This window comes from Hibiscus syriacus, unplaced genomic scaffold (assembly GCF_006381635.1).
Source record: "Hibiscus syriacus cultivar Baekdansim isolate YM2019G1 unplaced genomic scaffold, ASM638163v2 tig00010533_pilon, whole genome shotgun sequence".
NCBI classification, from domain to species: Eukaryota; Viridiplantae; Streptophyta; class Magnoliopsida; order Malvales; family Malvaceae; genus Hibiscus; species Hibiscus syriacus.
In genome coordinates, this window is record NW_024062223.1 from 2,210,450 (window position 1) to 2,221,326 (window position 10,877).

Sequence of the window (10,877 nt, forward strand, 5' to 3'; positions counted from 1 at the left end):
ATCAACAGAACGTGACCAAAGCAGCAGTCACAAGCATGGTAGATCAAAGTCGAGAAGCAAGAAGAATTTAAAGTGCTACAACTATGTAAAGAAGGGTCACTTGAAGAATGATTGTTGGAGTCTAAATAAAAACTCCAATCCACAAGGAAATACCACAAGCACTTTAGATGATGGAGATGTTTTATACTTTGAAGCGTCAACCACCATGGAAGGAAGAAAATGGTTTGCAAATATATGGCTCATTGATTCGGGAGCAACATATAAAATGACCTCAAGAAGAGAATGGTTCCATCATTATGAACCTATCTCAGGAGGATCTGTGTATAGTTGCAATGATCATGCTTAAGTGATCGTTGGTGTGGGAACCATCAAATTGAAAATGTATGATGGAACAATCAAAGTTGTTTGAGACGTGTGGCACGTGAAAGGCCTGAAGAAAAATTTATTATCCTACGAATTGTTGGATAATAATGCAAGCAAGATTGAAACGCGAAAAGGAATCATGAAGGTGTTCCGTGGAGCGCTTGTGGTGATGAAAGGCGAAAAGATAGCAACAAACTTGTACATGCTGAAGGGAGAGACTTTGCTAGAAGCAGAAGCCTCTGTTGCCTCATGTAGTTCAGATTCTGCAATGCTATGACATCAGAAACTTGGGCACCTTTCAGAACAAGGAATGAAAGTCCTTCTGGAGCAAAAGCTACTTCTAGGCTTAACAAATGTATCACTTACTTTGTGTGAGCATTGCATAACAAGTAAGCAGCACCGGTTGAAATTCAACACATCAAATTCTAGAGGCAAAAGTGTTCTAGAATTGGTTCACTCTAACGTATGGCAAGCATCATTTATATCCCTAGGTGGAGCAAAATATTTTGTCTCATTTATTGATGACTACTCCAGGAGACTTTGCGGGAAGTCAGATGTGTTTTCAACTTTCAAAATCTTCAAAGCGTGGGTGGAACTTGATTCTGGAAATAAGATCAAGTGTTTCAGAACAGATAATGGAGGAGAATACATAAGTGAAGAATTTAATGACTTTTGCTAAAAAGAAGGCATCAAAAGATAGTTCACGGTGGCGAACACTCCTCAACAAAATGGAGTGGCAGAGCGGATGAATAGAACCTTGTTAGGAAGAAAAAGAGCAATGTTGAGGGTTACAGGCCTAGAAAAATCATTTTGGGCAGAAGCAGTCAATACCGCATGTTATTTGGTGAATCGAGCTCCATCAACTGCAATAGAGCTGAAGACACCAATGTAGATGTGAATTGGTAAACCAGCTGATTATTCGAACCTCCATGTATTTGGAAGTATTGTGTACGTAATGTACAACTTCCAAGAAATTTCAAAGCTGGATCCAAATCCAGGAAATGCAAATTCTTAGGGTATGTTGATGGTGTAAAGGGGTATCGCTTGTGGGATCCCACTTCCCGCAAAGTGATCATCAGCAGGGATGTTATCTTTGTAGAGGATAAACTACAAATAAAAGAAGAATATAATAGCGCTGAAAAGTCAGAGACTACACAGATACATGTGGAAAAAGAGTTTGAACAAGGAGATTCTTCTGAAGCAGAACCAGCACATGATGAACAAGAACCAGAGAGTTCTGAAGCTCCAATAACTCGTCAATCATATCGTATTAGAAGACGTCCCAATTAGCAATCAGATTATGTTATATAAGGAAATATTGCATACTACCTTTTAACAGATGACGGTGAGCCATCAACATACTAGGAGGTAATAAACAGCTCAGATGCTTCACTGTGGATGATGGCGATGCAAGAAGAAATTGAAGCCGTTCATAAAAATAATACATGGGACCTTATGCCACTACCACAAGGAATGAAGCCAATTGGTAACAAATGGGTCTTCAAAATCAAGCGAAATTGTGACGATCAAGTGGAGAGGTATCATGCAAGACTGGTGGTCAAAGGATATGCTCAAAAAGAAAGTATTGATTTCAATGAAAACTTTTCTCCTGTGGTTCGACTAACAACAGTTTGAGTAGTCTTGGAAATATGTGTGCTACATTAAACTTACATCTAGAGTAGCTAGATGTTAAAACAACTTTTCTTCATGGAAATCTTGAAGAAGAGATTTACATGCTTCAGCCTGAAGGTTTTAAAGAAAAAGAAAAGAAGAACTTGGTTTTTCGGTTGAACAAATCTATGTACGGTCTAAAGCAGGCGTCGAGGTGTTGGTATAAAATATTTGATTCCTTCGTAATGTGCCTTGGATACAACAGAATTAATACATACTCTTGTGCTTATTTCAAGAGGTTTGATGATAACAATTTTGTTATACTGCTGTTGTATGTGGATGATATGTTGGTTGTAGGACCCAACAAAGATCATATTGAAGAATTGAAGGCACAACTAGCTAGGGAATTTTAAATGAAGGACTTGGGATCAGCAAACAAGATTCTAGGGATGCAAATTCGTCGAGACAGAAGTAATAGGAAGATTTGGCTTTCATAAAAGAATTACTTGAAGAAGATCATGTCACAATTCAGTATGCAAGATTGTAAGCCAATTTCTACCCCTCTTCCTATTAACTTCAAATTATCCTCCAGTATGATTCCTAGCAGTGAAGAAGAGACGATGGAGATGTCTCGAGTACCGTATGCATCAGTAGTGGGAATTTTAATATTCGCTATGATATGCACAAGACCAAACATTGCACAAGCAGTGGGAGTGGTTAGTCGGTACATGGTGAATCCGGGCAAAGAGCATTGGAATACAATAAAGAGGATCCTGAGATACATAAAAGGGACCTCAAATGTTGCATTATATTACGGAGGATCAAACTTACTAATCAATGGGTATGTAGATTCTGACTATGCAGGGGATTTGGATAAATGCAAATCTACTACAAGATATTTGTTCAAAGTTGCTGGTGGAGCTGTAAGTTGGGTTTCAAAATTGCAGTCAGTTGTGGCTATATCCACAATAGAGGTAGAATATGTAGCAGCTACACAAGCCAGTAATGAAACAAGTTGGTTGAAGATGTTATTGGAGGAGGTTGGGCACAATCAAGAGTATGCCTTTCTGTTTTGTGACAGTCAAAGCGCCTTGCATCTAGCAAGGAATCCAGCATTTCATTCAAGGACAAAGCACATATGAGTTCAATACCATTTCATTCGTCAAAAGGTGGAACAAGGGACGACATATATCCAGAAGATCCATACCAAAGACAACATTACAGATTTCATGACGAATGCGATTAATGCTGATAAATTTACTTGGTGTTGATCCTCATGTGGCCTGTCAGAAATGTAAGCAACATGATGGTACAAGGTAGAAAGAATGGTGTGAAGATATATTTGTTCCAATCAAATCTTCAAGTGGGAGATTGTTGAAAATTCTTTTTTCAATTCCACCGAAAGATGACATTAATAGTCAGATTTGGGGGCACCGAAAGTAGCTGCTTTTTGTGCAAAATTAATGGCATTGAAAATTAGTTGGTTTTTAGTTGAATTTGGATAATGATAAAATCACAATTTAGTCATTGTACTTTAGGGTATTTATAAGATTAGTCCTTAAGCTTTAACTATAAACACCCTAACCCATTTAGCTTCAAAATCATCCCAAATCATTCTAGTTTTCTCCCAATACTAGAGAATTTAGAGAGTTTCTTGAGAGTTGTTTTCTCATTTTTATCAAGAGAGAATTATCATTCTTTTCTCCTTGGTAGATTGAGAGAAGTTGTAATTCATATTTTCTCATAGTGAAATTCTTCTACCATTACCCGTGGTTTTTACCCTATATTATTTAGGGGTTTTCCACGTAAAATTTGTATCTTCTTTATCTTCATTTTTATTTTCTCAAATTATCAGTTGCGGTTTTACTCTATCCGATAGACGTATTCTGCAACATCGATAATAATTAGTTATTTAGCCGTCGAGGAAGAAGAGAAAAAAGAAGAAGAAGAAGAAGAAGAAGAAGAAGAAGAAGAAGAAAGAGAAAATAAGAGAGTTAAAGTAATTGTCACCTCGAATAAAACTAATAGGAGGTAATATCAGGGATATTACTGAAAACGAACTAAAAGTTTGATGATTGTATTGTAAGTTTTAAAAGTTAGGTGACCAAAATATAAGCACCCTAAAAGTTTGAAACTATTTATGTACTTTACCCGATATTAAATTAAACTTTTTTTGGGGGAAAAACAATTAAGCCATTTCGTAAATTAGCATTACATGGGGACCAAAAAAGTTTCAAATTTTATTTTAATTTTTCTTAATCTACTTTATTAAATGGAAATTATTTTAAATTATTTGTTTATAAATTTAAGATTGTTTTTATTTACATTTTAAATGTTTAGATTAATTGATTTTAATTAATTCATAGATTTTTTTTCTTGGCAAACATGGAATTACTTCGGAAAAGTCAATAAATGTAGTAACTAGACGCGTATAACAGCTCCCAAATACCACAAAATAGCCACAAACTACTCAACAAATTAAACATTAACGGATAAAAATATTTTTTCTAATTTCGATTGAGATTTGAAGAGATTATAATGTTATTCAATAAGTTTAATTGAAGGAAAGAAAGAAAAAAAATTAATAATTTTTTTTGGAAAAACCACTAAATGACGACGAAAAGAGCAAATAATGTCCAGTTCTTTAGGGTTATTTTAACGTGTCACGTCAGCTTTCGTTAATGGTTAAACAACCCAGTGATCGAAATAATTTCTTTCTTTTTTTGTTAATGACAGTAACACAAATGAAGGTTTTTCAATTTCAATAACAAAAATGAAAATGACCCAAAGTTTAGTGACTGTAATTAGAGTTTACCCTACATAAGTCTAAAAGACGGCCGCAGCATTAACCAAAAGTATCAGCTTCCAAATTCAACACCAAAAAAACACGCGCAATATGCTGCACCGAACACGGCACCTAACCACGCTCCCATCACCATCACTATTGAAACAAGGATTCACCATCAATAACGACCGAATTTCTATTTCTTTTTTGGTACAAAGACGCGAATAAAAGCTGTAGCTTCAGAAATGGGGTTGAATCAGTCAACAAGGAGGTTCCAGTGCTCAATTCATCATGTATTTATCACTGAATTTCGTAACCAATCATACAGAAAACATAAAGTACAGAAGATGTGCAATGCAAGTATTTATTCGAACTTCATCGAGGATCTAGTTCCGAAATAGAAGCCTCATTGACAGAGTCTTGGATGGCTTCTCTTTCAGATTGATTAGATAATGACAATGACTCGGACATCGTTGCTGTCTCCGTATTGGTATTAATAGAAAATGCAGGTCTCGGTGGAACCGGAAGAGACATGGAATAGCTACTAAGCATGAGAACCACAGAGGCCATGGTTGGTCTATAAGCAATGTTTTCTTGAACACAAAGCAACCCGAGATGGATGCATCTCATAATTTCGCTTCTCGATCCATCCCTCAGAATCGGATCAACAAATTCCAAAGCAGTCCCTTCATTCCAGTTTACGCTCGTTCCGTTTTGTTTCAATAATAATTAGGACTAAAAAAATCGATAATTTACTCATGAGAAACCCCTTTACCACATTAGGCACTAATTTCTTTTTAACGTTTAATTAAATCGGGTAATCATTCAAATTGAGAACAGAAGGGTTAGATACCACTTTTTGAAGCGAGAAGAAGGTCCCGGTTATTGCCATACGTGCTGTTTGTGGTAAAATTACCACTGTCATAGCATCTTGGGGCGGCGGCAACAAGGCCGATGCCGATAACCAGATAGGAGAGAATTGAAGAAACAGCTTTAAGTTTAACCCACATTTTGAAACTTCAAGCAAAACTGAATGGAAACTTACAGTCTTTAATTCATCGGTCTTACCTGCGACTAAGTCTTGGCAATGGGACCAGTTTTCCATTATTCCTACTATTGAATTTACTACGTGCCTGTCATACTCTAGGACCCATTTGCCATTTACTTGGACTATGGGGCTAACTAGTACAGTTCCTACACTTCTTATGGTTAGGAATTCGTGATTTGATTTTTCTTGTAAACCATATACGTCATTGTAAAATATGAAAAATATGCTTTATGATTTTAAAATTGAAAAAAAATTAATCTACATAAATATCAGATTTTTTATTTTATTTAAAATTAAACTATGAAAACCCCAAAAATAAATTTCAAACAAGTTTAAACTATATTAATAATAAAGTATTTAAATATATGATTTATCAAATTATAATTAATTAAATTTAATACGTTAAGTTACAATTAAGTCACCAAATTTGTTTATGATACGATTTTCTTCAATGCCAGTGTTGCCGCTGCCCCAAGATCCTATGACACTACCACAAATAGAGCATACGGCAAAAGCAAAGACCTTCTCGCTTCACTCTTCCCATCTAATGTCTCTGCAAACGGAGGATTCTTCAATGCCAGTGTTGGCCAGAACTCCGATAAGGTTTACGCTCTTGCTATGCTACGTGTGTCAAAACCATTTTTTATTAATAAATTAATTTTTTTTTTAAATTAAGATTTTGTTTCGAAAAATTTGGATTTCGGTTTTCATTTAAAATTTGGAGTCGTCATCAATTTTCTGGTTAGGTAAGTCGAATAACTAAAAAAATCTTTTAAAATAAATTTAAGAAAAACTATTTACAAAGCTAAAATTGGTCTGTGTATTACCAGAAATTCATTTTTAAGGATTCGGAAGTCGATTACACGTGGAAAATGATTAACACTCCTACAGCTCTCAAATTTAGTACCTCTCAATTATACGTTGTCTAAGTAGTGGAACTTTATATATTCAAATCCAAAATTTAAATTACGATCCTTTAGATTTTGATGAATTTGAAAATGAGTGATTTCTTCTTCTTTTTTAAATATTTGATTCGATAAAAATAATTTTATTTAATAATTTTATTTAAAAGGATGTTCCCTTGCAACGTATATTAACATAAATGGAAATATTTCATTAAATCACGGTAAGACAACATTGCTTTCAATCAATTTGAAAACGAGATGCATGATTTATGACATGTACAAAATAAATAAATATTCACCACATATTATGATAATTATTTAAATAAATTAAAATAACAAAATACTAAAATAAATAAAGCACAATGAATATTTTTTATTAAACTCTGCACTGCAGTTTCAAGAAAAAAAGATTAATGTGCATGTTCATAGTAGAACAAGAAATCAACAATATCCTAGCTTGAGGGAACTACAAGTAACTGAGCCATGGAAGCTAGCCAGCCACTTAGCTTATCGCCCAATTAAATTGCAAAACAAAATTCCAAACGCTAACCCAACTTGTAACTATAACAAAATATATTAAAGCAATTACTTAGTGAACATAATTCACTAAAATGAGGCATAAAAATTTCATTTTTCAAGAGAACCCAAAGTCTGAAATCTACTGGAAATTGCGTGAAATGTACAACTAATATGATAATGTCATTCGAAAATTCAAAAGGAATCAATAAAAAAATGAGAAGAAAGGATCCTGAGAGGATTTAAGCAAGTGAGGGAATTAGATGACCAGATAGGGGCTGAAGGGTGAAGGGTGAAGTGAAGGAAGATCGTCTAACAAACCATAATCATCAAACATCCATGCGTTGGGGTTTTCAGAGGAAACCAGTACCGCCCCGTTCGGTTGCTGCCGGAATATCATATCCCCGACAAGGACTCGGTTAAGTCACGGGAGTGGAAGAATGGGTTGTAGCAGAAATGGAGAAAGAGAGAGAGAGAGAGGGAATGGAACAGAAGAGGGGGATATGAAACGAGTGAATTTGGTTGGTTTTGGATGGGAAGCTTGTGATGGTGGTGGGGAAAAAGGTAAAGAATAATATATTCATTGAATTTGGGTTGGTGAATTGAGAGATAAATTCCAACATATTTTGGTTTTTTTTCTGTATTTTAAAGTATTTATTTTTCCATTCCACCACCGTTGATGACAGTGCCCACCACACGCAAGGAAAAGACCAGGCCAAGGCCTTTCCGCTTCGCAAGAGTGACATATCAATAGTGTTTCGGGAATTGGGTTTTCTCTGCGTAAACTACACAAAAGTCACTAATTTTTGAGAAAATTTTCATTTTGTCTAATAAAGTTTCAAAAATAACAAATTAATCACTAACATTATCGATTTATTACAAATTGGTCACTTGCCCTTAACAATCAGAATGCTGACATGGCATGTTAAACTAGTTGACTCAGTATGTTTGACCGACCGTTCGACTCTTCTTCTTCTTCTTTTTTCTCTTCTTAGGCGAGATGATTCTTGTTTCTGTAAAGCTCGAGAAGCTAATGATATCTTGTATGATTCATGAATTATGTTTGAAACAATCATATCTTTATTATAGGTATGATGTCAACAACGATTGGGATTTCCTTAGAAAATCTTGATGCTTCAATCATATCTTCGAATTTATGGACTCCAATTCAGGCATGCACTTCTTTGATATCGGTTATTTTTAAAAAATATATATATTTTACACTTTGTTATTTGTGGTAGGAAAAGTTTAAAACATCCCAAAATAACATTTAAGATATTTGTTTTCCCTTTTTGCCATTCGGATTTAAATTTATTATTTGCCAAATCCAAAGTGCTCTCTTGGTGAAGATACTATGTTATTTGATCAGAGGAAGAGCTAATAGCCTAATACATGATCGTTAGAGTTCTGTTTGACTGGTGCTTTTACTTTTTGCCATTGACCTCTTATTTAATTGGAATCATTCAATTTAATTCAATTCATGCTATTGAGAAAAGTAAAAGATGTTAAGAAGAGCACCAGCAAAAAACAACCTCGGGAATCAATCAAAAGAAATTCAGAGAGTTGAATTTTAATCAGTCTTCTTAACATGTAATCTGTCATGCCACCTTTAGTTTCATTTTTTCCTCCCTTCTTTTTTCATTTCACCTTTGTTTTTCATAAGGTGTGAAGTTCCACTACTTCCATTGGCAAAGTGTTTTTTTACAACTCTTACATTTTGCTCTTTGTATGCCATTCTCCATAACCAACTCAAAATATTGCCATGCTTTGGAAATTAATTTCTTACTTGTTTTAACATCACTACTTAGCACCTTTTCTTTCTCAGGATCATTCTTAACCTCAACAAAGCTTTCAAAAATCCCCTTCTATTGCATTTGATTCAGGCACTTCAAATGAATTTTTAATAACATGACTAGAACATCACTATCTTTGAGAGTAACTTCATTAACATTCAATTGTTCATCTATAACTCTGAAAATTCAGCAAACCAATAATGATATATGGTGTAAAAAATTAGAAAAATTACAATAATAAAAACTTATAACAATGGCGAAAGGTGGATACCAGATATATAACAAAAATTACAAATATTTGATATCTTACATTAAGATAGAGCACAACGGATCCCAGGAACTCCTTTATCAAGTTTCACTAAACCCACTTACTTTCAAATTGCCCTTTTCTCCAAGTAAAAGCTTTACGTAGCGTTTCAAAGCCCCATTCATTGTTAATCAAAATACTGTCATTTTTTTGGTTTTTTTGTCTCCTCTTCTATAGGGCATATAGTTATTATATTTAACTAAATACTAATAGAGTTGACGATTAAAGTCACCAAGTAATAAAGATGAAGTCATCTTTTATTATTTGTTCTCTCAATATTAATGGAGTGTGGATTTAACTTTAATTACATTTCATGATCTTTCATATTCTTCTCTCTAGTAAGTGGTAACCGCTTTTTCTTTGCTTTATTAATAATGCAAAGGTGAAATAAATATGATCTAATATTTGCTAAGAGTACGGATATAAGTAATTTGCTATAAACGGGTGATTAGGAATATTAATAAAGCAATTGTCTTTACTCACCGCTTAAACAAAAAGCATAATGGGATGATTAGTATGAATAGTTAGGCATTTCTCTCATACTTTAAAACCTAGTATTATGTCATATATATGTATATGTATATATATATATATATATATATATATATATTAAAATTAAAGGTGAGCTTTTCTATAAATGGGTAAACGGGTCTAGTAGAGTATTTGTGTTAAATTCAGACCCAGATCCGTATTTTAATAAGAGGATTCAAATACGACCCGAATATTTTGGATCCAAAATTTTAAGATCCATACCCTATAAAATTGATCTGGATCTATGGCCTCTACCGGGTCCAAGATCCGTTGCCATCCCTACCCACAATAACGACAATTAACGTCGAATGATCGATTTGTTATAAATAGATAATGTTAGTGATCGATTTGTTACTTTTGAAACTTAAGTAGAAAAATAAAAACTTACTCAAATATTAGTGACCATTTGTGTAATTTACCCTAAATTTTATGGTAAACTACTCAAATGACTACTTAATTATTGATATGATAAAAAACCTACTTAATTATTGGGTTGGTGTCGATATAATCACCATTAAGGGTGTTCAAAACCGGTACTGACATTTTTTAGTACTCGAAGTATCAAATACTTGGTTCTTATGGTTGTATATTTGTTGGCCCGTGATTCGGCTCGTTAAGTCTAGGTACACGATAGTCGGGTACTCGTAAAATCTGGGTACCTGCATTTTCGGGTCACGAGTACTCGATCTACATATTTTTTTTATTTTTTATTTAATTCTTTTAAAATCACATAGAAAATATATAAAAATTTAAAAGTTCATAAAACACAATCCATGCACAAAAATGAGTGATTTGAAGTTAGTTTTAAGGATAAATATTTCGATATATATATTAAAGTTTATTTCCAAAAGAAAAGATTAAAAATATTAATATCAATCGTGATTTTTTCTTTCGAATCTTATATTGAAAAATTAATAAAAAAGTTTTTTGAAGAATTAAAAACTTAAAAGTACATAATACAAACCTAAGAAAAATTTAGACTTTAAATTTAATTTTAAGATAAAAATATTAAGAACCT